The sequence below is a fragment of the Camelus dromedarius genome, chromosome 30, assembly GCF_036321535.1.
Source record: "Camelus dromedarius isolate mCamDro1 chromosome 30, mCamDro1.pat, whole genome shotgun sequence".
Taxonomy (NCBI): domain Eukaryota; kingdom Metazoa; phylum Chordata; class Mammalia; order Artiodactyla; family Camelidae; genus Camelus; species Camelus dromedarius.
Window position 1 is genome coordinate 753004 of NC_087465.1, and position 27902 is coordinate 780905.

Genomic DNA, 27902 nt, shown 5'->3' on the forward strand with positions numbered 1-27902 from the left:
TTCAAGACAAGAAAGAGATAGATTTTTCTTTGCAAAACATTTTTCCTACAGGAACTTGATTCAGGGAATATAGTCCCTAAAAATTTACTTCCATTAGCATGCAGCGGACAGAGGATGCTTCTTGGGGAGAGTGGTCCAGGTGGGGTGGAGTCTGTGAAAAGTTATGCCAGTGCGTCCCCGTCGGCTGCTGGGTGTCTGTTTACTCAGAAGTACTCACTGAGCACCTTGGCAAAGCAAAGTTTAGAAAGAAAAGGGACACATACATAGTCTACTAATGACATTTTTAATGACTAAGTTGACTTTAAGCGAGTTTTATAGTCATTTTCTTCAAATATACATAAAGTCAGGTTAACTTCTCACCACTTCACATAAATTATGCCCAGAGGTCTAATAGACTTGATCTTACTCAGACACAGCTAGGAAAAGCAATAAAGGAAAAAAAGTGTCTTTCATGCAATAGTAAGTTTAAATGACAAACTTGAGCTGCTTTTTTCCCTCAGGTCAGTCAAGGAACAATGATTTAAATTTCCTCTATCATGTCACTTAGCTGTGGATATTCTGGAAACCACTGCAGCGCATTATTTAGGGCAGATGGTTTGTGTTAATTTGGGGAAGAGCTCAGCTGCAAACTTTGGGGAGGTTGGTGGCCAGGAACTTTGAGGTCCAGCCCGTCTCCTCTAGAAGGTCCCCACCACCGCTCGAGGTGTCTGGGCTCCTCCCGACGTCCTGCCGCCGCAGGCAGCGGGGCTCCCAGGGAAGCAGGGTGGGGAGGCCCAGGTCGGGCAGACGAGTCTGGGATCCAGGCCCCTGACTCGAGCCAGGGTTGCTGGGGGTGTTGGTGACCCCCAGCCATCTTCCCATCTGTCAGTCAGTGTCACTGAACTCAGTGACAGGAGAGCCCGTCCCGAGCTCCTGACTCAGGCCTGTCGCTCCCCCGCCTCCCTGGGCTCCCTCCCAGGACTGGAGGCCCTGAGGCACCGTCTCTCTCTCGGGAGGGCCACCCTCTGCTTGGGGCTGAGGGAGGACGGGGTCTTTCCCCACGCTTTCTAGCTACGTTGGCACCTTGGTCTCACCCGGACATGAAGTCTCACCCCGTGGGCATCCCCGCGAAGGGCCCTGGGTGCGAACGCTCCACCTTGAATGGACGGAGGCCCCTGGCTCAGGGGCAAATGCAGCAGGAACAGGGGGCTGGGGACACGGCTCACCGTCCAGGCCCAGGCACGCCTGCCAGTTTGGGACTGGAGTCTTGACTATGGGAAGTGGGGTTTAAAGTGTGCGGTGTGACTTGGATGTCAGTCACGTCGCGTTATTGCTAGAAGCTGTGCTTTTTCATAGCCTCACCCAGGTGCTGGTGGAGAGACGGGGCAGCCACTGACCAGGAGGGGCGGGGTGGAGAGGAGCAGACCCCCAGCAAGCCGGAGGCCCCCATTTAGGAAGAATTCCCACGGCCCCCGGCACCCCTCCTGCCGTGGGAACGTCCTCCCGGCCAGCCGAGGAGGTGCGTGCAGGGCACTGGATGTCACACAGCCCAGAATTACACGTCCCAGGCTGGCTGGTGCTCAGGGTATCAGGGAGGAGGGCTCTGCCGGGCTGGCGGGACCTCCGGGTCTGCAGCCTCAGGACCTGACCTCTGACCTCGCGGAGGCCTGCCCTGGGGGTGGGGGTTGGGGATGAGACTGGCTGGGGCCCAGCAGCAGAGGAACTTGGAGGTCACCCCTGCGCAGGGCTCGCACCGCCTCCTTTTCAGGGTGAAGAACGCGCCACATCCAGCAAAGGGGGTCTTAGACAGGTGTCAACGCCCTCCTGCGCCCTGCGCCTGGTTGCCCGTCTGCGGCCGTGGAGTGACAGTCGTCTGTGTTTTAACCCGGGACCCGCCAGCCATGGCTTCAGTGTGGGGCTGTCACCTGGGATGCAGGAGGCTTGGGGGGATGGACAGTTGGGTCAGCGTCTCGGTTCCCCAGGACAGCGGGCTCAGATGGGGCCCAAGGAGGTGGCGGTGTGACTTCCCCAGGGGAATGCAGGCTTCCCCGAGGAGGTGGGAGGGCAAGGCGGGAGCCGGTGCGTGGACGTTCTTGGGCCTCCGTCTGCTCTTCTGCGCGCGTGGGCAGGTTGAATGGCAGGTCCCAGTGCCCCCAGGTGTGGACGCCCAGTGTCCCCGGGTGATGCTGGCCCTTGCTCCCGGCCACTCGGGTCAGCAGGCAGATGGGAAGCCACTGGTACCTAGAAGCTCAGACACCGCAAAGCCACAGGCGCCGCGGGCGCTGCACCTGCAGCCGGGCCGCCTCCCCTCTGTGGGCGTGGGCTCAGCAGGGCCCCAGCCCCTCGGGCTCACTCGCTGGGGAAGGGCCCGGCTGTGAATAGGCCTGCGTGCAGGCAGGAAGCAGGTGGGCCCTCTCCTGCTGCTGTTTGCGGGGCTCAGTGTCTCCGGAAAATGCAACCTTGGTTTCTGCGGAAATGGCCTTCCCTCCACCCCTCAGCCCCAGCTTTCTACGGCTTTTCTCTTTAAAGGTCTGAGCAGCTAAACCCAGGAGTCATGGAAACCTTTACCACCTCCATTTTTTGAAACTGTTGAAAATTCTGCTCAAAGACTGTAATTTAATCCTCGTTCTTAAATAATAATAGTTACAGTACAGGTGGACGTGGCCGTGCCGGGTGAGCGGGGCTGCCGTGGTTCTCCTGCTGGACGCCTTCTGCGAGGTTCTCTGTTGGGTGTAAGTGACCGGCCGTCGGTAAAGCCACGCCCAGTCTCTGTGGTACGACGGACACTACTTCTCCTGGTCCCTCGAGGTGGGTGTTATCAGACGTTATCGGGAAACACTGGGCGATATCTTGCCGTCAGAGAAGAAGAGAGCAGTGCGTCCAGGCCCCTGGGCTCCCACAGCTCCCAGGACTTTGAGGCTCGGGGTGGACAGCACCGTCGGCAGAAGGTGCTGGTGCAGACGGTCTGACGTGCGGGTGACGTCTGGACTGTGGTCGTCCCTGTGGGCGTGGTGGGAGGGGCTTCTCTCAGATCCTGAGCATCCATTGAGTGCCTGCTGTGTGCTGCACATGCAGTGGCCGTGAGGGCACCATCGCTCAGACCACCACCACCGAGGACTTCGACACTGGAGTGCAGACTCAACCATCCATTCAACAGTTATTAAGCACCTACTGTGTACAAGGCAGATACAACTCCGTGCTGGTACACTTAATGTATTTCAGTACTCAGCAAGATTCTGATTAGTTGGCAAACCTAGGAATTCATTGATTCATTATATGAAAAGTGAGACTTGTCCGACCCTGTCTGTCCCCTGCCGGTACCTCTCAGTGCCCGCAGTCCAAACCCTCTGTCGTCCCTGGGCCCCCACTGTCAGGGAAGGCCGGCCTCGCAGGGCTACGTGGTGAGTCCGCCCACCTCTTCTACCCGGTGGATAGGAGGCACGATGCTGAAAAGGGGAGACTGCTCTGGAGGGTCAGCCGTTTGGAGGGGGTGAGGGTGACAACGAGCGAGCGCTGCTTGTCCTGGGCAATCCTTGCTGAGAGGGAGTGGGGCGGGCGGGCAGGGGTGGGGAATAGGGGCGAGAGGGCGGCCGCGGGTTTGAAAGGTGGGGCTATGTCCGTCCATCACTCACAGTGAGCGCGGACGGTCTCCCTGGGAGACCACAGGGAGGCTTGTCGCCAACAGTGGCGATGGTCTGATCCACCGGCATCTTCTTCCAAATCCCTGCAGGACCCGGCTGACATCACGCTGTGCAGTCAAGATGCTCTAAGTTGTGTTCTGCAAACTGTGAGGCATTTCACGGGCACAGATCAGTAGTTTATCCGCTACTAAGTGTGGGGGACTGGCCACTGCTGTCGCACGGGAAACGTGCACGCATTTAGGGACCAACGAGAGGTGAGGGGGACAGCAGGTCCCTAGCTCGCACTTCCGTTTTCATACTGAGATAGGAAACCCCGGGCTGAGGCTCTTTCTTCAGTTGCCCTGGAAATCTGTCCTAGTTTTTCAGAAATAGAATATTCCACTTCAGAAATAGCACTCAGCCTTCCACTGAAGACAGCATGGACTGATTGCTGTCCCTGCCGCTGAGCTCTGCAGGGCGGTGTGGTCTTGGAGGCGCTTCTTCTGTTCATCTTGAAAGCCCTTTTTGTGAAAAATGCACGCCAGCCCCACACTCCTTCCATGAGCTGCTGGGACTCCCTGCATTAAAGGCATGCAGGGCGCTCCGCAGATGCTCAGAGACCCCAGACTGGAGTCTGGGGACTCACCTTTCTTCTAATTTGCAGTTGGAAGCATTTTGGAAGTTGGAAATGTAATTAAAAATGACAAGAAACAGGTGATCCCTTCCTAACTTTCCTAAAATGATGCTATTCCAGGAAACGTAGGAGTCCGCTGACTGCAGAGGAACTCTGGCATCGCCTGAGGTACTGCTTGCAGTTTTGGACTTAAAGTTCCTAGCAGTTTGCTGACCTACTGACTGTCTGCTGTTCAGGACGTGCCCTGCTCCTGGGTGACGCTGCCCTGTGCGTCCAGCAGTGTCCGTCCTCACACGTTCGCCGTGCCCAGTGGTCCAGACCTCCTGTGCTCTTGGAGGCGTCCTTGGAGAGAAGCCGTCAGGCCACCTGGCATCCCGCCTTCCTCGCCCTCCTGCAGGTAATTACCCTCGTAACGCGGCAAGAAAGGGCCTGAACCAACTGCCAGGCATGTTTGCAGGTCGTGGCTCCAGCCCTAACACAGGCTTTTAAACGATGCCCTGACACTAGGTTCCCAGACTGGAATGCAGCCAAGTGATTCTTAATTCATATAATTTACACAGCAGTGTGAATGGCTGACTCCAAGGGCAAAACACAGCAGAGGTCTGAGGAAAACAATTCACACTGAGTTGCAAAATCAGACGCGAGATTGGAATGATCAGCCTTTGGAAGGGTTTGCCTCCTGTTGCTCTGCTTTAATGAGCGTTTGGAGGGCCTGGGACCAGAGCTCCGCCCACCCCCGCCGGGCAGCAGGTGCAGATGTGCGCCCTCCTCCAGGGACCACCGGCCGGTGGTGACGGGCTCAGTGGTACGGCAGTAACCGAATTATTTCATAAAGTGTGTTAGTGGAATTGAGCATAAGTCGTCACTGCGTTTTTTGAAGGGTAGTAAGCCATTAGAAGGGGGTTTGCCCGGAGGCACACTTGTTCACGGAGCTGATGTGTGCCGCTGGCAGTGTGGTGTGGGACGTCGGGCTGTGGTCACCGACAGGAGGAGGGGAGCCAGCCTGTGACCTGGACGCGCTCCCGCCTGGGCAGGCGTGCCCAGGAGACTAGGAGGTTGTTTGTCACTTCACATCCTGCGACTTCCGGTTCGCATTTCCCTCTGCCGTCCAAGGCCTTTCATTTTCCTGGAAGAGCCTTCCCTCTGCTCATCCTAAGGTTTCCGGGGCCTCTTGTGCGCTGCGTGCCCCAGGGGGGCCGGCTCTCCCTCCTGCCCCAGGCCCTCCCCGCGGCCGCATCCCAGCACTGCCGCTGCCAGCGCCTGCCTGGACATTGGAAACCAGTTGGAGGTTCCTCAGAAACCCAAAAACAGAACTTCCATGTGACCCAGCAATTGCACTCCTGCTCATTTATCCAAAGGAAATGAAAACACCGTCTTGCAGAGAGGCCTGTACCCCGTGTTCCTTACAGAATTAGTCACGACAGCCGAGGTATGGGAACCACCTAAATAAATACTTTCTAAGGTGAAATGGAGAGGTTGTAAAACGTAACATTTACACAGACGTTGCTTTATGAGCTACAGGGTGAGCTCCCCGGGGACCAGCTCCCCGCAGGGTCGCAGGTGGAACGCGGGCTCCTCCCCACTTCATGTGGCTTTCCCAGCATCCCAGACACATCCTGAGAAGGAAATTAAGACAGAGTCCGAGCTTCGGTGGCTGCTCAGCTGTTTCGATGTCTCTCAACAGCCTGCCCCTTTGCACCTCATCACAGGGGGCGCCGGCCAGCTCCGCGGTGGTTTTGCTCTGGGAGGAGAATTGCCCCCATTGAGAAGCAGGAGTGGAGGTTGGTGTGGGACGTGCAACCTTGTGTTTTCGAGAGGCACCTGCTTTGGGTTGAGTTGTGCCCCCAGAAATTCCTGCACTGCCGTCCTCATTCCCAGGACTTCAGACTGTGATGGTATTTGGGGGTGGGGCCCCTGTAGATGTCATCAGTGGAGGTGAGATGTTCCATTGTAAGGGGGTGCTTATAAAGGAGACCTTTGGACATGGATGTCCACATGGGGGAGGCCACGTGACAGTGAGGTCTCCTACAAACCAGGGACGCCAAGGACACCAGCAAAGCCCCGGAACGCAGGTTTGTCCCTGTGCCCTTGGAGGAACCAGCCCCCAACATGTTCCCTGGGAACTTCCGGCTGCGGGACTGAGGGTACATTTCCGTTGTCTGAGCTGCCCGTCTGTGTACCTGCCACCACAGCCCTTGGGGTCTAACACAGCATCCAAGTGAAGGTGGCAAGTGGGTTCCGAAGTCTGGGCTTTGGGGGAGCAGGCCGGGCTGGAGGTAAAGGTATGGGGACTGTGGATGTTCAGGTGGCACCTGGAGCCACAAGATCAGAGGACGTCACAGGAGCAAACGGAGCCGGCGGGGCAGCCGGAGATGCGGCCGTGCTCCCCGGTGGCACGAGGGGTGGGCTTGTCTTCCTCTAAGTGACCCGGAACCTGGAGAGTGTTTGGCACGGGGGACCTCTGGTGACCACTGTCAAGTTAGTAAACGGCTGTCACCCATGAGCTCTGCTGCCGGGGTGGCAACTCTCCTTGTTTGTTCCTGGCTGTTTTATGCAGCACATGCACTAAAAGGTGTCGCCTTTAAAGCAGGTGTTTTAGGATTTGCAAGGTAGCTGTCTATTCACGTGTTCCTGAAACCCTGTTCTCAGCTCTCTTCCTGTTTCACCATTTCCTGGAGCGTCTCCCATCTGTGCATCTAGATGTTCACCCTCCACAGCTGTGAGATACTCCATCTTCTGGATGTAACACAATGCAATAAACATTCCCTCTCCGAGAACAGTCAGGTGTTCTCCAATCTTGTAGCTACGACCAGTGTTTCCACCCTGACACGTTCCCGCCCCCGTGGTACAGACGCATCCGCAAAATGAACCTGCAAGCGGGGTCTCGGGCTCAGCGGGTCTGCGCGTTGTGATGGGGGCTGATGTCTCTGCCCTGCAGACGGTGGGCAACGTGCGTTCTCGCCAAAAGCCTGGACGCCCAGCCAAGCCGCGTCCCGTCGGGCCTTTGACCTTTGTTGTCAGCTGGGAGGTGAAAAGTTGAATTTCCATGCGGCTTTCCTTTGCACCCAGTCTCACAGGGAACTGAGCTCTTTTTCGTGTGTTTAGGAACTGCTTGACTGTCATCTTTTGTCAACTGTTATGTCTTTGGCTTATTTTCCATGAGTTTATGGAATCTCTATGCGTTAGGAAACAGGCCTTTTCTCTGTGGATCAAGTGTTTTTTTTTCCAGCCTGCCCTCTGCCTTTGCTTCTCACTTACGATGTTTCGACATGAGCGCTTCATTTTTATGTAACAAAGCGTGTTAATCCTGTGCACGGCTTCTGAGTGTGTCTCATAGCTACCGACGCCTTTGCTCCTCTGATGTGAGAAAACAGTTCTCTCCATGTTCCTCATAGTCCTTTTCCATCTTCGCTCGTGGCCGACGTGGCTGATTCATCTCGTGTCCTTGGTGTGAATTCTGCATTTTCTCCCCCAGGTGACGACTCGTTCGTCGTAACGTCAGTCACTGAGTGACCTTCATTCTTCTCCTACAGCGTGAAGTGATTCCGGTATGACACACGACGTTCACAGGTGTGCTGGGGTCTGCACCAGGAGTTCTGACTCTGCCCCGTTGCTCTGCCTGGTCGCTGTTGCCTGAGGCCCGCGCCATCTAATCGTCATGGCTTTATTCCCTGATTATGTTCTGGAAGCATCAGCGCCCACTTTTTTCCTTTTTCCCCAGAATTTTTCTTGTTTCTTTGGTTTTTGAGGGGATTCACCCAATTTCAAAGTTGCCCCACCCGGTTTTCAATGGGAGCATGTTACGTTTTAGACTTAGGATGGAGGGCGTCTTGGAAACAGTCGTCTTAATCACACGTGCGTCGCAAGCGCTTCTGTGGGTTTGCGTCAGCCCCGAGGCGTCAGACCTCCGTGTTCGCGCTCTCCGCCGTCTCCTGGCCCACGAGCGTGAGGATTCCCCCGGGCTTGCCGTGATTTCTGGCGGGTTTCTGCGTGCAGGGGCCCCGACAGGTCACGGGGTGGTTTATAGTCACGTTAAAGTGGGAACTTGAGTGATGTGACTGAGATTCATACCTGGTGTAGGGGCATAACCGAGGCGCAGCTTGTCAGCCGGGACCGCGTGCACGGAAGGCTTGCCCTCAGGACAACCCATTCAGCTGTCAGTGAGCAGGGATCGCGTGGCAGGGTGAACGCATTTGCACGCCCCGGGGCTCACTGACTTGCCCAAGACGTCTCAGAACAGTGTGTGTGTTTATGAATAAAAGTCTAACTGTAGTGGACAACGGGGACACCCCCGAGGACAGTCTCAGTGTCGTGTTTTATGGTGAAAACCCTGCTTTAGTGGTTTTCATCGTGGCAATGAAGGACAGGGACCTGTGTGGAGCGCGGCCTGCCGGGTGCTCCCCCTGGGAAAGACCTCAGGCTTCTTCTAATTAGCCTGACGGACTGTTTGCCACCTGAGCGTGGCGTTTCCAGGAGCCCTTGGAAAACCGCGGCCCCTCAGCGCGTCAGTTCCTTCCTCCTGCTGAAAAAAGGTGCGTCCTGCATTTTAGAGCATTTCCGACACAGTTAACAACGTGCGAGGCTGACTAGCCCGGGACCCGTGTGCCTCCACGAGGCCGAGTGGGCTCCTGTCTGAGCTACGGACAAGCCCCTGACCAGCCGTCAGGGCTGGTCCTTAGACACGGGGGGCGGGGCGGGGGGCGCCGGCTCACCTGTTTTGGAGGGACAGGCGGGGAGGAGTTGAGCTCAGCCACAGGAGAGGGGAGAGGAGCCCAGAGCTTCATCAGAACAAGCAGACGGAGCAGAGACTCGTATCAGTGGGCACAGATTTTGAGGACACGGTGAAAAATCTGAGGTGGATGTGGGAAAAACTCACCTGCCACAGATGGTGCCGTCTTCAAAGAAGGGGCACCGAGATCATTTCAGGAGCTCCCCCACGTCGGACGCGCAGGGGTGTCCCCGGATTCACTCACTGGGTTCTGATCTCTTTCAGGCCCAGCCCGCCTGGGGCCTGGCGGAGAATGCGGCCAAGACTGGAGATGTGTCACGGGACATTCGAGAGCAGTTGAAAGAGGGGGAATGGAGACGGCCGTATTTTAAATGCGCTGGAAAAGTGGGTGCAGGGATCTCAGTGACGGCTCCATCATTGGCCGCTCTGACCGAGGAAGCAGCCTGCTCGCCCCCAGTAGCTCGTCCTGCACTGAGAAACCTAACTTGACGCCGCAGAGAAAACAAGCATTTTTAAGTTTGCACAAGCATTCTGCTTTTTGTAACACTGGGTTTACTCGCTAGTACATTGTGTAAAACCTTTATGTCCGTCCGGGGAGAGACTGGTCTGGAAACCTCCGTTTCGGTGGTGCGCTTGTCCGGCGTTGGTGTGAGATTCACGATGGTCTCAGAAAACGAGGTGATCGCTGGTCTCTGTTTTCTATTCTTTGAGAAGATTTGTGTTTCCTAAAACTGGGAAGAAATGAGCAGTAAGTGGACGGTCGCGCAGCCCCCGCTGGGGCCCTGCCCGGCTCTGGGACTGAAGCCCTTTGCTCGCTGCTGGGAGTTTGTCCCTCGGTCTGCAAGGTGGACGCTATGCCCGCCTGACTTCTGGCTACACTCGTTGTGGACATTGAGTTCCGCCCGCTTTTCCTCACCCGTGCGAGCCCGCAGAGCCAAGGAGACGCGCCAGGAACATCGTGGGGTCCTCACGCTGCTTTACACAGCCCAGTGGAAGAGCAGGCGGCCCCAAATCCAAGGGGGCAAGTGCATCCTCGGAAGGTGATGAATAGGAGCAAACAGGGACCCGTGGCCGCAGCCAGGCGAGGGCACGGGCAGCCCCCCTGCAGGACAGTGAGCGAGCCGGGTCCCGCTGTCCTGCCAGGCACACAGAGCAGCCCCGCCCCGCCCTCCTGTCCACCTCTGTCAGCGAGCACGGTGACCCTCGGGGACACGTCCAGGGCGGGACGCTGGCAGACGGACGTGAGAATCCTTCCAGCAAGGCTGAGGTTTCTGGGGGAGCGAGGAGGGGTAATTAGGTCTATTTACTTATTCAGTGGAGGAGGTCCTGGGGGCTGAACCCAGGACCCCGTGCCCGCTAGGTATGCACCGTACCACTGACCCCGAGTTTTTTTTTTTTCTTGAAAGGAGACTTGAGTTACAAAGACGCAGGCACGCAGACGCCCTGCCCATTTCTCAGGGCTCCCCTTGGGGAGGCGGAGGTGGTGCTGGGCTGGCCCCCCGGGTCTGCACTGAGGGGAGCCCCCCTGGCCGCGGGACCACCATCCTCTTTTGTTGACTTAGCTCTTTTTTCTGTCTTGACTTTGCACTTTCTCAGGGTGTTTTGGGATCACATCCCAAGTAAACTCCATGCACTTAGATCCCCACCTCGGGGCCGCTTCTGGGGGGCCGGCGGCAGGACCCTGCGTCCCCCTCAGGGCAGCAGGGCCACCGCCACGCTGGGGCTGGGGCTGGTGACGGAGCCCTGTGCTGCCTGCGGGCGGCTCTGCGTCTGGTCCTCTGTGCTCGCGGCACTGGGAGGAAAGGCGGTGGGCGGGGGCGACAGCTCCCTGTTGGAGGATGTTTAGATTGAGTTCAGACTTGATTTCAGTCTGAGTGCTCCGTCTTTAAACAAAATAGCAGCTGAGACATTTCCAAATGGATTGTTTTCAATAACTTGTAAACTCTATTCTACACATGTAGTTTGCAAAGGCGTTTGCTGCCCAGAAAGAGTTCTCTCTGGTTAACCCTGGAAAAAGCAGCGGGTTCAGCACATGCGACGTAAGATCCTTGAGATCGAAGCTCCTCAGGCTTCCTGGCAGGCAGACAGACAGACAGTCAGACAGGCAGCCATCTCCACCCCCGGCCGTGACTCAGTCCGGTGGGAGTTCTTCCAGAAAGCAAGCCCTGGGGAGAAGACTGAGGGAGTGTATCAGAACCTCGACCTGCTCCTTCTGTGTTTCATCTATTCACGGAGTGTTTACTGAGCATCAGGTGTGCTAAAGGCATCGGTTTTACTCAATTGTGGGCCAGATTGTGTGACATAATTTTGAGGACTCAGCTGGTTTGACTTCAAGTTTGATTCCTGTTGTCTGCTTTGTGTGCTTCCGTCTTATTTCTCATCCACTAGTAGACGGACTTGGAGGAGCGATTGGCCTGCATTCGCCTGGGCTAGAGGCGGGGTGGATGGAGGCCCGTGTGGGATCTGAGGGGACGTGGGCTGTGAGGACCGCCCCTCCGCCGTCGGGCGGGCGGGCTGCGTCTGTGTGCCTGGGGCGCGCCGGGGGCTTTGGGAAGGGAGACGGGTAAGATGATGCACATTTTCACCGGACCTGGGACGGAGCTGAGAGGCTGAAGACCAGGCTGGGGAGCTGCCCGGCTGACCCGGCGCGAGGAGGAGCTGGGGGCGCAAGGCCGGCTGTGCTGCGGGGACCAGTCGCCGGCCCAGGCCGCAGCTCGGGATGCAGCAGCTCACCCTCGGACAGGCTGCGCGCCGGGCAGTTCTGCAAGGAGGGGCTCTGCCGCTCGGGCCCTTCAGAGCCAGACCGCTGGGGCCAGCACCATCCTGAAAGCGGTCGGCGGGGGGTCACAGGGAGAAAGACCCCTGGAAGGTCCTGCGTTGGCAGCTACGTGTTTGGCTGGGACTTGTGACTCATAGGGTGGAACAGTCACGTGGTCTTGCCCACCCGAGAGGATGTCTGACATGCAGGCCCACGGGGAAGGGCCGCAGGCGGTAGGGGCAGCACTGGCGGTGCCCCCTCTGTCTTTCCTCTCGGGGGCTGCAGCTCTGGCCAGAACGCTCGGGCACCTGTTACCGTGAGCACACGTGTTGCAGAATGCAGTCTCTTCTCCGGCTCAGGAAAGGTAGTGTCTGTTGATACAGCGTCTGGCAGCATCTGGGTCATTTATTTGAGGAAGAAGATAAACTTTACCGTATCAACTGGTGTGAGCAAAATGCGGAATAATGTGACGGTTTCATTCCTGTACATTTTTCCTTTTAAAGGCCAGTCAGAAAGCCTCACCGTTCTAAGGAGAAGCAGCGTGTCGGCTTCCAGTCATCTAACAAAGCACTGACTCCTTTCTCGGTGCCGAGGTAGACGACGTGCCAAGACGTGGTAACTAACCGAACCGAGAGACAAAAGGGAAAGAACAGACATCTGCTCTGAGCGGCCGTTCCGCAAACCTGGACGCGCGCCGTCCACCGCGCAGGCGTGACGCGTCTTGCTGGGTTGGGCGCGAGGAGCAAGCTGTGGGCTCCCTGGACAGCGCTGTCCCCATCCGCGTACAGAGCGCGGCGGGAGGTTTGCAGGTTTCCCTCTGTGACCGTGGCAGCCACGCAGCTCGACCCGGGAGGGAAGGAAACCCCAGGCACACAGGCAGCGTCGTGTGTGTGTCGTGTGTGTGTGGCATGTGTGTGTGTCGTGTGTATTTGTGTGTGTGTGTGTGTGTGTGTGTGTGTGCATGCGCGCGCACACTCTGTGTTATCTTCTCTAAAGTCCCTGTTCTCTGTTCTCCCCAGGGCGACGCTCCTGCCACCCTCATTCTGAAAGGAGGTCGTGTCACATGATTCTTAAGCGCTGGGCGTACACCTGGGTCCCTGCACTGGGGAACAGGCGGGGGTCTGGGTTTCTTAACCTTCATCGAGAACCACTGCTGCAAAGCTGTGTGTCCTCTCCCCCATGGCTGCCCTCTCTGGTTCAGGCTTGCAGAGGAGGCCCAAACTCCACTGTTTGATTCAGTTACATGAGCATCTGGGGGCATCTGCTCTCGGCCATGCATTCACCCCTGAAGACAGTAAACATTAGAATCCTGGCCCATAAGGAGCTTGGTGTGTCTCGAGAGAGACTGGACTTATGAGCAGCTGTTTAAGAACACTGGGGGCACCCGCACCTTCATATTGAAACAGCCAGGCATCCTGCCCTTTCCTGAGTCCAGGGTGACACCTGGGGGGGGGGGTTCCCGGTCCGGTGACTCCCAGCAGGAGAAAAGCGTGGGGGCTTCTGAGTGTCTGAGGGTCACTGCCAGCCCCGCTGCGGGTGTGGCCGGCCTCAAACTGGACGCCTTACCTCCTTGGTCGCCGGATTCGAGTCTGCATGACGAGCTCCGGAGATTCTGGCTTGTTTCAGTTTCCACGTTCGGCCTGCCCCGAGACGCGCCTGTTCAAGGTGATCGCGTGCTTTCTGGAAGCGGAGACCAGATATGGCCGGGCCTGGGCTCGCTCAGGGCCCTGCTCTGTTTTGCAGGGAGGCACGTCTGGGCTTTTCCCTCCCAGGATGTTTTCCATGCACACCTGGGCTTCGGGAGTCCCCCACCTGGGGCGGTGCCCCTGCAGCCCAGCAGCCGTCAGGAGGTGCCCTGTGCTTGGCCGATGAGTCAGTGGGGCTGACCTGCTTGTGTTCTAAGCGGAACCCCGGCTTTTTGCCACAGCCGACGGTGATGTATTTGTTTCAGGACAGAGTACCTCGCTACTAACGACCCTCTCCCGACACATCTCTTAGTGTCTGGCCCGCTGCTGTGAAGGACCCAGCCCTAAGGAGAGCAGCAGCGTGCGGGGCAAGTCAGACGGACCCAGCGGACGGCAGCATCGGGCTCCTCCTGCAAGAAGCCGCCGGCGAAGACGTGCACGCAGAGAGAGGCCTACACGGGCCTGGGGCCCCCTTCCGGGCGCTCACGGCTCAGGAGAGAGCGGCTGGTCTCACTGGCCGCCCCGCCACCCAGCAGCACAGCCTCCCCTGGACCCTGGACGGCAGGGCAGCTCCCCTCCTGGCATTAACACTTCAGGGCCTGGACGTGGCGAGCTTCCCCTTCACTCTCTGTGGGACTTGAACATGTTTCCAGCCTCATCTACCCCTCTGTGTCCTCATCTGAAAAGTGCAGAAGGTGACAGCCTCCAGCAGCCAGGATGGAAGTCCACGTGAGACCCAGTGAGGCCCATCGTGGGCGCCGCCTCTGCCTTCATTCTGGGGGGCTGTCCGGTGATGACTGAGCCTGGGCTGCAGACACGTTCAGTAGTCATGTCGCTGCAGACAGTCCCCGACTTGAGGTGGTCTGACTTAGGATGTTTTTGACTTTAGATGGTGTGAAAATGATCCACAGTCAGTGGAAACCAGACGTTGAAGTTTGAATTTTGCCCCTTCCCCGGGCAGCGATACAGTAGACACGGCTTGTGACGCTGGGCGGCCACCCCCAGTCTCTTCCGAGTGCTCTGAGCACGGGTCGGGTGGGCTGGGCCGAGCTGCGATGCTTGGGAGGTCAGGAGAGCTGAAGGCACTTTTGACCCAGGGTATTTGTAACTTCTGGTGAGTCTGTTGAGGTATGAGCTCCTCATAAGGGGAGAAGATCGTCCACTTAACAACAGCTTTGTCCAAAGTCCACCCTGTGCCGTCCATCTAGAGCTAGTCACGGATGACGCTGACGTTCAGTGTGCATTTGTATTTTAAAAAACGCTTCGTATGTGGGGACAGCGTGTGCTAACGTTATTAGATGATTCTGCTTGACTTAGTAGGTTTACAGACTAGACGTTCAATACATGCAGATCTGACATTCTGTCCGTCCGACATGTTAACGCCTGCTCAGAGGAAACTGGGAGAGATGTGCATACGAATAATCTAAAATTCAGTTGCCCTGAAAGATAAGATGTGCTGGTTGGAACGAATTCTCACTGCACACGGTTAGTACTCCCCTGGGATGAACGGTGCCAACGTGACGTTTACCTGGAGGACTGCAGGATAAAGTTAACACGAATACATCGACACTGCAAGTTATTTTTCCTGCTCCGTTCTCCTCCTGGAGTCAGGGAAGCCCTGCATTCACTTCGTTATGTATGAGCCGTCTTAGCTGCCAAAAGGAATGGAAACTGTGGCACAAAGTGAGACACGGAAGGTTCGGGAACAGGGTTTGAAGTCGGGGGGATGGCGTGCTCCCACCTCCACACCCCGAGGGAGGGGACAGTGGGAAGGGGGCGCTGGCCGCGGATGGGCTCCTGGCAAACACGGGACCTCAGTGAATTCCCAGGGTGGGAGGTGGGTGGGGACGGAGGCAGAACAGCCCACAGCCCCCTCCAAGTGGGCGGAGAGACCGGGGCTTCAGGTCAGCAGGTGTGCGGGCGAGGGGGGCCCAGGTGTGGGGGAGGAAAGCACACAGTCTACACCAGAGATCCCCCGGCTCTCGGCAGAGAGAACCCTGCCTCCAGACCACTGCCACTGCTGTTGTCCATCTGTGTGTGCGTGTCTTGCCTGGATGGTCACCTCGAAGAGAAGCAATTCACATAAGAGGATGTGGATTAGGAGGAGCTAAGTCAGTATCCGCAGGCCCCAGACTCCCAGTTTACCCCCCCGCCCCACCCCCGCCCCCAGTAACCACGCGTCTGGGTTCTATGTCTGAGCCTCCTTCTGTCGTGTAATAGTGACCCGCGGTGAAAAAGAGTGTGTGTGTGGCGATGTAGTAACTGAGCCACCGTGCCGAACACCAGAAACTAGCACAGTGCTGTAAGTCAACTCTATTTCAGGTTTTAAAAAACGGGGAGAGAAGAATTAAGTTGCAGACTGGTTTCTAGCAGCTCCGGGTGGGTAAGGTCTTACTTTTTAGCTCCTACCCGTGGGTTCTTGCAATGACGGAAATCTACTACGGGGGCAAAATCCGTGTGGACCATGTAAGGTCGACGCCAAAAAACCCCCTTCCTCAGTCTTTAAATACACATTCAAATCCGGCTTGTGTGAAGGCGGACACCGCTTTGATGGTCTCCCAGCTGCGGACCCTCCGCTACGGACACAAGACCTGAGGTGAACCAGCGGCATGTTTTCCTGCTCCGTTTTCTTTCCTCTCGCCCTTTCCTGCCTTGGAGAAGCTGACGAGGATGAGAGTGGAGTCTTGTGATGGGAAGTGACTGGAACCAGTGGTATCTCTTCGCCTGAAATGTAACGAAACGCGGCGACGTAGAGACTTCCTGAGCAGAGCTCCGGGGCTTGCCGCTGCGAGCTTCCAGCCGGGGCCGGGGCACTGCTGTCCCCCCGCCCACGGAGGGCTGTCACCCTCTCCAGCCCCTGCTTGGAGCGCTTCAAGGCAGAGCAGTTTTCTCTTGGTGGCAGCCCCCTCAGCGCCTTGCCCCTCCTTCGCTCCCGAGCCGCTCGCTGCCTAAGGCACAGATGTGGACAGTCCGGGGACTCCTGGTCCACTGCTCACACGCGGGGCCAGCGTTCTCTTTCCGCTGTTTGATGTAAATATTCATTAATATTTTGATAGCAGCTCCAAAAGGAGGAGGCTGGGGTCACCAGCAGAGAACGCCCCATATTTGGCAAAGGAAAAAAATTGGATCTTTCTTTTTAAAAGTTGTTTTGATGACCTGGTAGCAAACACATTACTCTCTTAAGAGAATCCCTGGTGTTTCTCACATTGTGGGCGAGTTTTGGTGAGCACAAGGTGTATTGGGATTTTTTGGTACGATGCAGACGTTAAAAGCAAGGGCTACGAGTCTGCACAAGTGCGTGTTTGGTTCCTGGTGTGATGGTCCCCAGACCCTGGGAGCGTAGGAGCTGGCGTCTCCACGCAGCTCGGCCGCCCCAGACTCAGCCAGTGGGACATGAGCGGGACTCCCACCTCCATCACTGTGAGCTACACGTCTGTTGTTCTGAACCCCTAGCTTGTTCTGGTGCAGCTGGAAGCAGACATGGTGGCTCTTTGAGCTCCCAGTGGGGTTTGTGTGTGAACTGGGTGCTGGGGACCCTGACAGGCAGCCGTTTCCAGAGCCCCAGGCCCCAGGCAGAAAGATGCTCTCAGAATTCCCCACCGCTATGTGACGGTTGGCCCGTGCTGACCCTCCGCCGGCCAAGACGTGGACGATGGGAAATCTCGCCTCCTTCTTCCTCCCCGCCAGGGGCCCGGCCGGAGCCCCAGCCTGGATGTTCACCATCTTCACTCAGTGAGCCGGGCTGATGACCGGGTGTCCCGAATCACTATCATCTTGGTTTTAATCCAGCGTGTGGAGCTTTGGGCCCCTTGGGAACTTCAGCTCCAAGACCCTGGGGTCGGCAGGGAGCCGGGGAGCCCTTGAGATGCTCTGGAGATGGCACTGTCCTGAGGTCCAGGCCTGCGGTCCCGCTGTGGCTGCCAGAGCTGGGTCTGAGCCGTGCCCAGCTTCCTCTGTCTGCTCCCCTGAGACCACATCCAGCCTCCTCTCCTGACCCACTGCCTCCAGCCGATTTCAAGCCTGTTCTCGGGGTGGCCCCGGCGACAGAAGGGCTTCTGATGTGCGGAGGGCGGGCTTCCCAGGGAGCCGTGCTGGTGAGGGAAGGCACGGTGGGCACGCCGTCTGGGGACGGGGAGCGTCCCTCCCAGTGGACAGCGCCCTGGACGCGGCTGTACTTCAAATCCGCTCGCCGAGTCTTGCCGTCTTGATGTCTTTAACGTTCCGGTTCCCCTGCCAGCTCTCAAGAGAGTGACAGGAGTGCACTTTCTCCCCCAGGCTCTGTAGCTGCCAAGGAAAACAGCATTTGACATTTTACCACCGTAATGATTTGTTCAATGAATTGCGGAGAAAAAGTGGGATGTGAGAGCAACGCTGAGGTTCACGCAAAGGTGATGTTGATGGCGGGGCGGGGCCGGGGCTCCGCCAGCAGCACCGTCGGGGCAGCACCCTCCCGGGCCTCCACCCCTGAGCCCTGCCTGTGGGGCCGAGAAGGACAAGTGCCCCCCTAGACCGTCCCCACCCTGGCTCTGGGTGGGTGACCCCACCAGTGTCCTTCTGTCCCTCTGTGCCTCCCACTGCACACAAGTCAGGCACCTTCTGGAGACTCGTGTGGGGCTGGGCGAGGCCATAGGAGTGTGTGTGTACCTAATGTGTACGTGTGTGCATGTGCATGTGTGTGTGTCTCTGTATGCCTGTGTGTATGTATGTTGTGTATATATCTGCATGTGTGTTGCACGTGTGTGTATATGTGTGCATTGTGTATGCACGTATACATGGGTGTATATGTGAGCATGTGTATGTGAGCATGTATGTATGTGAGCATGTATGTATGTGTGCGCATGTGGGTCCGTATATATTTTCTTCCCGCATGCTGTTTACATATGAGGGGACCCTGGGCGGAAGCGCCCAGCCGGGGCAGCTGCAGTGCCACAGCTGCACCCTCTTCCTGCTTTAACCCTTTGCATCCCTGACTGTTTCTCTGAGGAGGAAAGATGGAGCCTTAAGGCTCAGATTCCTTGTGGGTAACAGAGCAGGACTTTCTCAACAGACCTTGCGGCATCAGTGCTCAAATAACAGCAGGGGTCATTGTCCTGTGGCAGCATCAGCGACCAGGCAGGAGGTTCGGGGAAGAGGAGGGCCCTTTGCCGGAGGAGCTGGCAGGCTGGGGCCTGCACCGCATTCCTCCCGCAGGTGCCAGCTTCCCGCTTGGGTCCCCAGGCCAAAGCCACATCCCAGCCGTGACCACATACCCCCTCCTACCTGGGTGGATCAGGCGGGACAGGTGACCGCTCTTCTCTGCTCTGCCATCACAGGTGCCGCATTCCTGAGCACAGCGTCACCCTGGCCCGTGCTGGGTGGGGTGGGGGGCCTGCCCCGCAGGGAGGTGAGGGCTGGGCGCCAGGGCGTTGGCTCAGCCTGGCCTCACTGTCCCTGCAAGGCCGGCTCAGGCCATGACGAGGTGGAGATTCAGTGAGCTCTCTGGAAAGGACCAGCGTCTGTCCGCGTGGAGCCTGATGACGGTTTAAAAAATTTCAGACGACGTCAGCATAAAAAGTCGGTTTCGCGCAGGCCTGTTGGAGGGTCTGCGGGTTTCCGTCTCTTCTCCTGACGCCTGCTCCCTGGAAGCCAGGGCCCCTCGCTGGGAGGGGCTCCACAGCCTCACGGCCCCCGGGGGCTGTAAGTGAGAGGTGTGGAGGCCAAGCCCACGGTGGGACCCACCCCGTCACGTCCTCGGCCGTTTTCCCGACAGTCCTCGCACTGAGATGCCACGCCCACCGGCGTCCACACCAGGCTCAGCGTCCCCCACCGGCCGTAACCTTTCCACCGTCAGACGCTCTGTCTCTGAGAAGCTGCTGCCCACGCTGCCCGGCAGGGATGTGGGCCTGGTTACTGCTGCGCCGGCAGCTGTGAAACAGAGGGGCTGGGGGAGCGGTGGGGGGCTGAGGCGGTGAGAGGACGGACAGTCTGGACCACGGGGTGGCTCCTTGATCCAAGAGTGCTGTGCCATCGGTCACTTGCTAAGTGAGCAGTAACACACCAGCCCCTCAGACAGCAGGCTGTTCCCACTGTCATGAAAGACGATGTCGCTTTCTACAAATGCCCCTGCAGCCCGTATGTTAGACACGTCTCTCTCAGCAGACTGACCTCCATGCTTTCAAATGGTTACAAGGGAGCCATCCCACTTCTCTCGCCCACCTTCCAGCCCCCCTGCCCCCCACTTCCAGTGCACGCCTCGCCCCTCTGCCCCCACACGGGACTCAGACTGCTCCGTCTGCTCTCTGGAACCCCTCGCGCCACATCTTGGTCCCCTCCTTCTTAACCCTCTGAGACGTTTTCCTAACAGACCTTATGTTTCAGGACAGCCCTAAGTTCACCGCAGAACTGAGAGGAAGAAGCCGAGATTTCCCACGCCCCTCCTGCGTCCTGCTCACCCCCCGCCCATGGTCAGCACCCCCCAGGTGGCAGGTCTGTCACAGTCCCTGAACCACACTGACGCATCGTGAGACCCGGGTCTGCGGCTCACTCCAGGGCCCGCTCTCTGGTGCGCAGCCTCTGGGTTTGGACAGACGCGTTGTGACGGGTGTCCACCCTGCGGGGCTTCTTTAACCCCCAGGCGATCCTGACCTCTCGCTCACCTGCCTGTCTGCCTGGCGGTTGTCAGGGCTTCCCTCGTGTGTGACTTCCTTCCAACACCTCGGTTTGCCGGGGAAGCCCTGCGTGGTTAGAACCCCATCCCCAGGGACGTGCTTCAGGGCGGCCTCCGTGGCCATCGGGGGCCGGTGTCAAGAGGTCTTTGCCAGTGTGACCCTCCTCCGTCCGCCCCGCGGCCCCCGCCTCCCCCTGTGCTCTCTCCTGCGCAGGTCTGTTACTTGTCGTGCAGACTTTAATCCCTTCTGTTGCCCAGTCTTCTCTGCAGCTGAACTGCCCAACACGGCGCTGACCGCAGGGGCTGTTTAATTCTGAAGGACTTAAAGCTGAGTCACATGGACAGTTCAGCTCCTAGTGGACCAGCCACATGTCGTGTGGTCAGCGTGTACGTGTGTCGTGGCCACTATGCTGGTCAGCACTGATTCCAGAACATTCTCATTATTGCAAAAACCCCTTGGACAGCATTGCCACACATTTAAAGGTCACTATATATCATGATCTTCTAATGCTGGAAAACAGGCCAAAGCCCCACACTCTCTGCCCTGACAGTGAACTGTGAGACGTCCACTTTCCTTTCCAACGTTACCGAGCCAATAGGTCGCCTTATAGCAAACCTTGTTCTGCCTGGAGTGTGACCGTTCGATTTTGGTAGCATTTTCTTTCTTTCTTTTTTCCTTCTTCTTCTTGTTCATCAAACTAAACAGAGTGTTAAAACCCAAACGGTGTTTATGCATTAAGTTCATACTTTGGAACAGATGAAAGTTGTCTCCTAAGAAATGGGAGACCCAGTGCGAGTAGGGGTCACAGACAGAGGCCTGGGGTTTCGGTCGGAGAAGAAAGTTCGGGCATGTTTATTATCAATTTGTAATTATTTGACTTCTGCTTTCACAGAGAGGGAGAAAGTGGCCTCCTTTTAAAGGAAGATGTAATTCACTTCAAGTTCAAAACTACACCAAACAGAAACAGCTGGGTCCATATGCTGCTTCGAAATTATTTTCTAAGCAGTGACGCTAAAATTAAACTTTGTGTTAGAAAGAAACCCACCGATGCCTGAGGACCACGGGCGCCCTCCTTACAGACACGCCTTTACTTGGGTTCTGCAAGAGCCCCCGGAGGGGGCAGGGGGCAGGTGGGCCAGGATGCCAGTGCCTGTCACGGTGGGAGGTCACGGGCCGCGCAGAGCGGGGGCGGGACAGGCCCTCTGACTCACGCCCGTGTCCACCTGACGGAGTTCCCTTCCTGCTGGGGAATCAGGACATTTCTAGAACTAGCATGCATTCTCTTCACCTCTGACACCTTAAGAGCTAGAAGACTGTGGTCATCTTCTGTGTTTCTTCTTGATTAAGATTAAAGTTAACTTCCTCATGCTTTGTACTGGGTCTGCTGCTTGTAAAAGCAGGCTGGCTCTAGGAAGCTCTGATACAATGTTCAAAGGTCTGGGTTTGAAAAAAGAATTCTCTTGAAGGGTAGTCGACTGGGAATGTTAGTGTCAGGTGTCCAGCAAAGCAATTCGGTTGCACATATACATGTGTGCATGTGAACATTTCTCAGATTCTTTTCCATTGTATGTCATTGCATGAAATTAAATCTAGCTCCCTGTGCTCTACAGCAGGCCCTTGTTGTTTATCTGCTTTGCACACAGTAGTTTGTATCTGCTAATCCCCCACTCCTGATTTATCCGCCCTCCCCCTCCCCTTTGGAAACCGTGTTTGTTTCCTGTGTCTGTGAGTCTGTTTCTGTAAATAAGCTGACGTGTGCTATTTTTTGGCTCCTTAGGAGAGGTGAGGTCATATGCTATCTGTGCGCTCTGACCTCAGTAGGGAGAACTGTGTTCAGTGGACTCTCACCTGTCCCCGCAAAGCACCCCAGGTCCCGGAGGAGTAAGCCGGTCTCGGCTCAGCAGACAAACGCAGGTGCCATGACCTCATCCTCCCCTTTGCTTTGACATCAGTGGCTCTGCGGCCACTTTTGTTTTCTGTGGTTCGGCTCCCGCCACGTGAGGCCCAGCAGACCCGGGACCACGTCACATGTGGTTCCTTCATGGACGACGATGTGTAGGGTTTGCAGGGCAAGATCTTCACACGGATATTCAAGTCCAGCTTTCTTTTTTCTCTCTTTTTTTAAATTACCAGTCAGGGGACTTGATATTTCCAGACACACTCAAGCCTGCCTCTCTGTTCCTGCCGGACAGACACACGAATGCTCAGCTCTGCTGTCTGTGAGCCGGCTCCTTCTGGGTGTTCAGGTCCGCACAGAGCAGTGGACTCCCCAGCCCGAGAGCGGGGAGGGGCCTGGGGGCATGGGGACGCGGTCCCACAGACACACAAGAGCCAGAGAGGAAAGTGTGCAGGACGCCTGCTCCTCCGGGCGGGTCCTCTTCTCAACAGCGGTATTTCCTAAGCAGCAGCTTTGCTGGGACGAACTTGTTACTCACGCAGCTGTCAGCGGAGGGACTTCGCAGTTTAGGGCCACGTGGTGATCATACAGCTGGTTTGTAAGTTGGTTGTTTCAAAGGCAGATTTCGTTTTCTCGTGGAAATGATGTTATTGGCAGTGGCTGTGTTCCCAGGTCCGCCAGTAGGCTCAGGTCTAATCCTGGGAGGGGGAGATCGGGTTCCCGGCTGCCTCCAGTGACCTGGGTCCCGGGGAGCCCACCCCTCTGCACCCCGCCAGCAGGGGCGGGGGCGGGCAGGGGGGACCAGACCGGAGTCCTGGAGGCCAGGCCCTCTCCGAGGGCTCCCAGGTCCAGATCCTGGAAGCAGCCGCAGGGGAAGGGGGCCCGTGATGGGGCTCCTGGTGGCACTGACTTCAGGCTGGGAGGGCTGGGGGCTCCTCTGGACATGTTGACTCAAAAGCACTGGATCCTGAAAGTGTGCATGTGACCCACAGAAAGGCAAGAACATGAAAACCAAGGAAGGAGAGCGAGGACCCAGACAAGCACGTGGCGACACGGCCCACCCAAGCCCTGCCTGCCGCTGACAGCCCTCGGTGGCCCTGCATGTGCCAGAACAGACAGAAGCTGGCGGGAAAGGATACAGCACAGCGCCCAGCAGCACGCTGCCTGCGAGAAGCCCTCCTCCGGCTCCCAGGGCGCACGAGGGCGAGGACGCCGGAGCAGCTCCCCGGGCAGGTGCAGGCTCTGTGGCCGGCAGCCAGTCCGGGGTCTCCAACCTCCTGGGCGGAGGCCTGCACGTGGGCGGGGGGGCCTCGGGACAGGAACGGCCTGGAGGCGACCACCACGTTCCCACGGGGCTGCATAGCCCAGGGCACTTACCGGGTGAGACGGGTCTGTCACGGTGGAAACAGCAGTGGGGGGTGCCTCAGGGGTTCCCCGCAGGACCTGCTGAGCTCCCCATCCAAGACAGGGCCCGCTTTGCATGCTGGCCAGGCCCAGAGACTTGTGAGGCCAGGAGGACAAGCACGCGCCCAGCCTGGGCCCCAGTGGCCTGGCCTTGTTGGGAACAAGGTCTTTGCAGAAGCGACCAAGTTCAGAGGGGGTCTCATCCAACATGACCGGTGTCTTTGTAAGAAGAGGGAAGCCTGGACACAGACAGACACACGGAGAACCCCATGCGACAGCAGGGCCTGGGGTGATGGGTGTACAAGTCAGGGGGCTCGCGTGTCAGAACAGAGTGTCTGACCCCCGAGGGCTCGAGCCGAGACATGTGGCATCTGAGAACGAAAACGAAAATTGGTCCCATAAATAAGTTTTGTCAGGTGCCATTCTCCAGCAAGATGCCAGTTCAGCGCAGGTGTGTTTTCTTTGACGTATGAAATGGTAGAGGTGCAGACGGGTCCTAGACTGGCTGTGATCGGAATGTGCTGCGAAATGACATCACTGATATTAATACTTGTTCTTATTAGTAACGCTCGCCAGAAGCCTGTTGTTGAGATCTTACTGTGCCAGCCGTGGTCACTGCTGCCGGACGCCCGCCTGGCCCGGGGGCCCCGTGAGGCGTCAGGGTCCCTCCTGGTTGGGTCACCGCCACCGTCCGCCTTTGAGGAATAGGTAGGAAGAATAAAAGGAGAAGGAGCATTCTTTACAGCTTGTGGGGGTCTTGGCAACTGTCCATCCTCGTCAGAACCCAGCGTGTGGGCTGCTTCCTTGCTGGGCTGTCTTGTCGCTCGTGCTGGAGGAGGTCGGGCTCCCAAGGCCCCGAAGCCAGGGTCCAAGTGAACGTCCTATGCGTAAAGGAATTGTATGCTCAACGGCAAATACCAGAAGACGGTCCTGGAGCCCATGTCTGCGTCTGATTATTGATCTGTAGGTTCAAAAAGCAAGGCTGCTTTCCAAACGCCGGGAGCAGCAAGTGACCGCCGGCAGCACCGGGATCTCGGCCGCTTCCCCTAGCAGGTCCTGTCACACTGAGATGGGGCCGAACCAACGTGGGCATCCAGACACCTCGCCTGGCACTGGGCAAGGTGGTACCATGTGGTAACGTGGAGCAGGGAAACTGGCCGTGGGGGGGCGCAGGGACGGAAAGTCACGGAGTGGCCTGGAGGAGGCAAAAATATCCTTTATCCTGAAGACTAAATGATTTGCTCCTACGAAAATAGCGAGAACGAGTCCCTAATGGAACAGCTGGTGGGTCTAAACCTGAAAATGCTCCTTAGGGGCCCCTGCCCTTTCTTCAAAGTCAGTGTGTGCTGAAAACGCAAGAAGAAATTCCTCGATGCCTGTGATTACAGATCACCCCCATTTCTCTTATTTTTAGATTATGTGTCACTCTCGAAGGTTTAATCATTTTGGTTCCAAGTTAATGCATTTGGGAGTGGAGATAAAGAGACAAATCTTAAATTGTTTAAAAAATAATATTGATGCTACACTGCCAGGGTGTGCTATGTCTCTTCTTTTTTTCATGTTAAATCTGGCTGGAAAGTTTAGGAAACTTCCTTGGTGTGATCCTGGTTAATCAGTGGGACTCGCCAAGTTGGGTTTGCACACAGCTGGTTATGGGTGGTTCTCGGGCGCTGGAGTTCTCCTGGGTTAAGAGTAAGAGTCAATGGTAACCGTTGCACTGCGATTTTTTTTTTTTTTTTTTTTTACCCACAAGAGTTTGGATTAATAGGCTCACTGTTCAGTTTAGAAAAAAAAATCCATTAAGTAGACACATCCAGTCTGTTCTTTGAAATCAGTGTAGCCACGGTCTTCAAATTGATGGTGGGGCTGGCTGGGAGATGGAAGTGCGCTTAGACGTGGGGGACAGATGGTTTACATGAGTTGAGATGCAGGGACCTGAGCGTCCGCTGTGCCCTGTCTGCTCAGCCCCTGGCCTGAAGCTCCCAGCCAGCCAGTGCCGAGCTGACCTGAGGGAGCCTTCACTCCGTCCCCGTCACCCAAAGGTGACAGTGATGCTGGGGGAGTGAATATAGCCAAGCTTTAGCCTTAGATGCGAGTGAAACTCTATCATTCCAATTATCATCTTAAGTTCTCCGTTTCTGTCTGCAAACAAAAGTATCCTGAACGTTACCTCAGTTTATCGTCAACCAGCCAGACCCTCTCGTACGTGTGATGCTTAAAGAAATAGCACATTTGGGACCGAAGTTGCCACACGTGGTGAATTGTGCTTCTAATTAAATGCCTGGGGCCAAAAAGGAGAAAAGTCCTTTAAGTGAAACCTTACTTTTGCTTTAAAGCCCGGATCTTACTGAAAAGACACATATTTTCCAAATCAAATCAGTTTAAATTTCTTACTTTATTTAAAGTGTTTCTCCAGTGAAAAAGAAATTCGAACCCCAGTTTTGTTCTTATCACGCTTAGCTGCTTCCGTCCTTGTTACAGGTGCTGTCCTATAGTGTGATGTTCATGTGGGACGTCGCCCGAGGGGGTGGGGTATTGTGATAAAAAACCACGAACAAAATGTAGCTTCCTGAACGGCCGTCGAGTGCATTGTCGCTGTCTGCTGCCAGCCTGAACGTTAATTTAAGCTCTCACGTTGAAACGGAAGGTGTAAATGTGAGCCAGGTGTCTCTGTTTTGTTCATTAATTTTATTACGTTGGGATTAAATTCGGGTCTAATTTTTTCCCTAAATATTTTATTTCCTTGTAGATTCTCCTGCGCTTATAAAAAATAATGAAGTTCCCGGTGCCTTTTGCTCGTTTCTTCCGGTGCTGACCCTCGCAGGACCGAAGCAGTGTTCCCGCAGCCAGGGTTCTGACCAGACGGGGAGACAGAGGCTCCTCATGACAAGACACCCCCCCGACCCCCAAGGCGGCTCTACCGGAGCACTCGCCCTCGCCTGGCCCACCCTGTCCTCGCGGCCCCTGGCTGCTCTCCGCCTCCGTGAACCTGCCCTTTCCCGGTGCTCAGGGACGGAATCCCACAGCGTGCGGCCGGCTGAGCAGCCCTTGTCCCTCCGCACACCCCCGGCCCGGCGGCTCCGCGTGCGCCCCGGCGCCCGTCTCTCCCAGTGTTGAGCAGAGCCCCCGGGGGGACGGCCCGCGCTGTATCAAACGGCGCCCGCCGGGGGACGTCGGGTGGCTCCTGTTTGGGGCAACTGCACACGAAGTTGCTGTAGACATTCAGGGTCAGATTTCGTGGGACACAAGTTTCCATTCCTCCAAGTTAAATGCCCCAGAGCGCGGCTGCGGGCACGGGGGAGCCGGCTGTGCCGTTTCCTAAGAGGGTGTGGGATGACCCGGCTTCTCCACACCCACGGCATTCCGTGCTGTCCTTCGTTCTAGCTGATCCAGCACGTGTGTGGGGACACCTCCCTGTGGGTTCATTTCCGTAACAGCTAGAGAAGTCGAGCATCTCACGTGCACGCGTGCCATCCGTAAGTCCTCTTCCCTGGAGGGGCTGTCCGCGCCTTCCACCGACGGTCTGACCAGCTCAGCTGTGTTCCTGCTGTTGAGGGCGCCCCATGGACTCGAGGCACTAATCCTCTGTATCCAGTGTTTTCCCCAGATTGGAAGCCTGTCTCTTCTTGCGTCTCACAGCATCTTTGACGGAGAAAGTGTTCTTAATGTTGGTCAGCGCCTCCTGGCTTCTTCCCACAGCCTCCCAGGCTGCGGCTCTGTGCGCCTTCCTCAGCGGTCGCGGCAGGAGTCGCCGCGTGGGTGCGAGTCCCGGTCTGCAGGAGCCGCGTCGCACGGATTCCCGCGAGGGGTGGGAGCCGGGCATCGCCTCCCTCCCTCGACGCACTCGCGTTTTCCTTTTGCAGTATTTGTAATTTGCTTATTCTCTTTTTAAAAATCTTTTTGACATTTAAGCACAGTCAGTTCACAGTGTTGTGTTGCTTTCTGGTGCCCAGCGTCATGTTTCAGTCACACACACACACGCACGTACACTCCTGTCCATGCTCTTTTCCACTGTAGTTGCTACGAGACACTGAACCCAGTTCCTGTGCTGGACAGAAGACACGTGTGCCTCACTCGGCGCAGTTCTCTGAGGTGTCCCTTCAGCACACCAGGCGGTTTTATAAAGCCCGCCGCGACCGTGAAGTGTGACCCAGGTAAATCCCAAGAGGAACAGTCTGCTCTGTCCACCCTGACTCTCACCCATCCTAAGGTTCCTGTCTTGCTTCTGAAGTTCCGAGCCTTCCTTCATGCCATTTCCCTTCTGCCTGAAGAACGTTCAGGGTCCGTCCTGGAGGGGCTGGCTTGCTGGCAACACTTGCGCTGAGGTTTCGTCCCAGCCCGCCTCGTTCCTGAGGGACATTTTGCCAGTTTCCGGCTCCCCTCTCTCGGCCACGATGCCTTCAGGTGAGAGATCCGTTTTCAGGCAAATCGGCGTTTCTCTCTGGTGGCTGCTAGCTCTTCTCCCTTTGCTTTCGCTTTTGCTTTTCTGCAGGTTCACGTGAGGCGTCCTGGCTGGCTTTCCACGGCTCCTCCAGTTTCAGGTTCTCTT

General features: G+C 56.7%; 1 long non-coding RNA gene across 1 annotated transcript; it reads left to right on the top strand.

The window, feature by feature from the left end:
* LOC135319671 (uncharacterized) lies at nucleotides 1–26522 on the top strand. The gene is made up of 3 exons (XR_010378464.1): nucleotides 1–2787; nucleotides 4354–4630; nucleotides 26103–26522. It is a non-coding gene; the product is annotated as an uncharacterized LOC135319671 (long non-coding RNA).
* Nucleotides 26523–27902: the final 1380 nt, after the last annotated feature.